The 4,955-nt window shown below is 36.6% G+C and overlaps 1 long non-coding RNA gene across 1 annotated transcript; it reads left to right on the forward strand.

The window, feature by feature from the left end:
• The first annotated feature begins 258 nt into the window (after positions 1–258).
• Positions 259–1,125, forward strand: LOC110880543. Its single transcript, XR_002559372.2, has 2 exons — positions 259–368; positions 844–1,125. It is a non-coding gene; the product is annotated as an uncharacterized LOC110880543 (long non-coding RNA).
• The last annotated feature ends 3,830 nt before the right edge of the window (positions 1,126–4,955 follow it).

The raw sequence follows: 4,955 nt of genomic DNA on the forward strand, positions 1-4,955 counted from the left end.
ACAAACATGCGTCGTGCACGGCACAAAGACGCTATTGGACTCGGTCCACTTATACTTGTACGACACAAGGACTTATACATGCTATACCCATAAATACTCGTGCGAAGCACGGATACATACAAAGGGCGATGCCTGTTCTAACACATTATGAACTCAAGAAGTGTATATATATATATAATAAAACGAACATACGAAACAAATGTCAACATATTTAAAATACACAAGGGTTCCATATACAATAATGTTCAAGATGAGCAACGTGTACATAAATTAACATAAACCCAAGTGTCTAATGAGTTAGAGCACTTGTAGGTTATTACGCGCTAATTGGATACCCGAACTGCTAGCATACATACGGACGCAAACTTGTGAGTTCATGTCCCCCTTTTCTTTAAACGTTTTTGGTTTTACAACTCTCGGGGGGAAATACATGTTACTATGGTATGGTTAAGCAACAAAATGAATTAGTAGATCACGTGCGAATAGGCTGATACTTAAAGCACCATTAATCTTGTTTAAGACCACGGAACAAAGGGGGTAGATCTATCGGGTACAGGGCGAGCCCCACTCATGGGTCCTTGTGTGGCCACATGGAGCTTCCTTTGTTACCCTCGCCGGGTGGACCGGTACTAAATCGCTTACGGGTTGGTGGCTTCCTATGTCGGCACACATATTATTGTCCTAGCTACACATTAATGATCAACATGTTCATTTACGCTTTACATACCAGATTTCGATACTTGAACTTTCAAATGTTTTACAGATTCATTTGATGATTACGAACTTAAAACACATGAACTCGCTCAACTTTTGTTGATGTTTTCAAACTTACATGTATTTCAGGTAACTAAGTGGATCTTGGTGCAACAAATTATGAAGTTTCAAGTTTACTATGAAGACGATGTCATCCGTATTTTGGAGGGTTTGATCCATATATCCCGTCTTCGAACGGGACATAGGATTCAAAACCTCGTTATTTCAAAAACTTTATTTTGAACAAGTCTTGTTTGTAGAACTTATAAACTTATGTTGTCTTTTGCTACAAAACAACTTTTGACTTGTATCTTTACATTATGGAATGGATGAACATCGTGTATGTTTTATATCATATAGTTTGTTTACTTACATCGTATGCTGTGGAAACCGATCAAGTCACACTACGCGCTTCCGCCTTTGACTCGGGTGTGACAAGGTTGACTCGAGCCAGGTACGTATAAATAAGATTGTGGTTAAACATACATTTTTGGGTCAAATTAGTAGCAAATGCCCTTCGTCGTAAATGAGGGGCTAAAGTTGACTAAAATGCCCTTGATGGGTAAATCGGGCAAACGACCTTTAAAGGTTGTTGGAAATAAGTGCTTTGATAGATTAAATTCTTAAGATAAGTATAAAAGGGATGATATGGGATCTTAGTGCATAAATACCCTTAACGGGTCAAAATAGAAGCAATAGCGAAACGGGTTAAAAATGTGTAATAACCCGTAAATTGAACCTTGTACAATAGGAAATAATCATAATAAAATGTTTACAAAAGAAACAAAGGCCACAAACGAGTTTGTTAGAGGAAACCATGAACGGGTCAAAAAGTGTCGTAATTGGACTTCAAGCCGAGAGCTTGAAGTCTAAAATTTTGTGAAGTGAGATGTTAGATTTTAACTCCATTAGATGGAGAATTAAATTACGGACGCGTAGGAAAAAGAATCGTGTAAATCGGATCAATAACGAATAAGTTATGACCGTTTTTGTAAAAACTGTTGTTGCTGAAATATGCAGGACACAGATCCGAACCTGCTGGAAAAAGTAGTTCCTCGCGACACGCGACAGATGGGATTAAATCTGTCGCGACACGCGACGTTACGACGCGACCCGCGTAAGATTGTGTTAAGTTTGTCGCGGCTCGCGACAGACTACAAAACTGGAAAATTTTCGTTTAATTCATGGTTTGTTGTTAGAACTTGTTTAACCTATTGTTTAAGCATCAAAACTAACTTTTAGGTTGGTTTTTGATCACAGGAAAATACCAAGTGTTCCCGGATGAAGATAAAGCGTCGAGCAAGAACCGAACACAAGAGATAAAAGCTTCCGCACGTTATTTTCGTCGTCATCTTAAACGGCAATTCCGTAGAAATCAATTTGTATTACTTTCAAATTGTAAAAGTTTTAATTCACCCGTATTCTTTACAGTATTTAAAAATAATGTCATGTTTATTTTCGCAAATTAAAACGAAAATCGTTAAATAAATTAGACGGGTGTTACAAGTTGGTATCAGAGCCTTGGTTTAAGAGATTCAAGTACGGTGGGAAAACTATGCTTGGACTTAAACCTTATGCTCTTAACAAAGATTGGTGTTCGGTTCGAGGCTTGATCGCAAATCCGGTAAGTACAAGTACGTTAATAGTTTAGTATGCAAAAGTGTTGTAAACAACACATAGGGCTATCATGTGGTACACGTTACCCCAATTAAAATGATTGATATAGTTGACGAAAATACGCGCGTTGACGCATATAGAAGAAAAAGCCTTGTATTATAATACGGGCGATTATTGAAGTTGACGTTACTAACTTTTGTGAATGTTTTAATTGAAGGACACTCGCGTTTGAAGACGACGAGAGTCAAACGAATTGTGGATATGATGATGAACGGTCCGAAGTATGACAAGAAGAGCATGCTCACCGAGGACTAAATCGCGTAACGACCGCGAACAAGTTTAATGGCAAGGAACGCCCGTCGGGGCAAACATTACCAGGTGCACATTTTAAATAATCGCACAAATAGTGATATGCAACAAATAAGTAGAAATTGAAAGTTGCATGTGTAGATTAAAAACTTGGAAAAAAAACCCGAATAGAAAATGTATTCGGGATATTGTTTCCAAGAGAAATAAATAGAGGCGTTACTTACATAGGGCGTGATGTGAAAGCTATAAAAAGGTCATGTGTGTCATGTGTTAATCGCTTACTCTGGCCAAGTAAGTAGTGGCATATGATACCATGAACTTCTTATGGCGGACACGTTTACATCCGATGTAGTAAGGGCGGGGTGAATGGGACTAACTTAAAAGTACCCAAATGAATCAAATGAGCAAGATATTTGATAATAATGTAAACGCACAGCCGGGTAACGGAAGCGTATTACATTAGGATGATGAGCCCGAATGAAGGGACAAAGAAACATGTAAAATAATTAAGGTACGCATTAGGAGGGGAGTGTACTTACACTCGAACCCGGAAAATGCGAATATGTCTCTAAGGGGGACGTTTTTGTAAAACGTCAAACACGAGGACAAAGTAGGAATATAAAAGCGAAACGAAGTCATAATGCATACCGTAAGGGTTGCAATAATAACGACTTCGGTAAAACACCCGGTTGGTGGGTAAGGATTTAAACACATACATAGACTGAGAAACGGGAACTCGGATGGAAAATTACAAGACTTGGATTTTTAGTCATGACTAAAAGACGACAAGATGAAGTAAATAGAAGTTTTGATAAATCATGTTCAACTATTTTAAAGTTGAACGGGTCGAACAGAGAATGAAGTTTGACATTCATAAGTGATAAAGTTTCACACGAACAAGTCAAACGAGTTAAACAAAGGATGATGCTTGCTAATGAAAGTAAGCGTGAACTGAAAAACGCCAACTAGCGAAACAAAAATGTTAAAAACACTAAGATAAAGAACCCGGGTAATGGGTCGTAAAGAAGTATAGGTAAGAACCGTGTAACGGTAAGTGTAGGACAAACCGACGTGTAAATGACGTTAGAAGTCATACAGTCAGAAAGATAATTCGAAAGAGAACTAATGTAACCTTAGACTACGGTCAAGGTCAAATGAAATCCAAAAAGCAAGAGTAAACAGTTCTAGACATAAAAGGGGTGCCTTGACACTATATATATATATATATATATATATATATATATATATATATATATATATATATATATATACATTTGAATATAGACAAGAATAAAAGATGATCCACGGAATCATCATAACCTACGGGATTAAACACAACGTTAAGGTCTACGGGACCAAAAAGACCCTCGGGTCATAAAGAGAAGGAAACAAGTTGTTAATGTCTCACCTTAAAAAAAAGGTGAAAAATTTAAAGAAATAGCTTATGAGGCTAAGTGAAAAAAAAAAAAAAAAAAAAAAAAACCTACGGGTCAATAGAGTAAAGCAAGGGAACTAGTTATGATTCCCCGCGTAAAATGAGAACGGAAAAGAATAAATTATGGGTTGTCAATTTCCTTAATATGAGTAACTGACATAGTTAAAAGGAAAAACGTTAAACTAAAATTCAGTTTTAGTAAGAAACAACGTTTTAACAAATATGAATACTATAAGACGAATTTGGAAATAACAAATATCAAAGAGTATGGGTCTTAACATCGATAGGTGCAAAACGATATATTCGAAAAAGTGATATTTTCGAAAATGAAATTTAGATATAAATTAAACATGACGTGACGCGATCACGGTCAGGAAAGTTATGTGGAATAAAATCACATAGTAGCCTGAGAGATGGGTATAAAGTAACTGGGCTAATAAGTCTACTTAGTGAGACTGGCTAAGGTCAATATTTAAATTAAGAAAATGTTCAACACGCTATTCATATTAAGATTAGCGTGAAATAAACATAGTTGATAAGAATGTATGACCAAGTGGCCAATTGGCTACTCAGTCGAACCAAACGATAAAGGTAAGTGAGTACAAAACGGTAGTGATGGTCCATGAGGTCATAACAACAAAAAGTATTGATCGACTATACTTAGCGATCACAATACAACACAAGCAAAGTGTTGGGAAGTTAGTTCGAGTAAAAGCACGATAAAAGGATAAGCTGAAAGGTATGTGGTAATATGCCTTGTAAAATTTCGTTAATAGCACAATCTAGATAGTGCTAAATGCATAAGATAAAATAAGGAAATTCATTTTTGCGGCGAGTTCTG

This window comes from Helianthus annuus, chromosome 3, assembly GCF_002127325.2.
Source record: "Helianthus annuus cultivar XRQ/B chromosome 3, HanXRQr2.0-SUNRISE, whole genome shotgun sequence".
Lineage (NCBI taxonomy): Eukaryota > Viridiplantae > Streptophyta > Magnoliopsida > Asterales > Asteraceae > Helianthus > Helianthus annuus.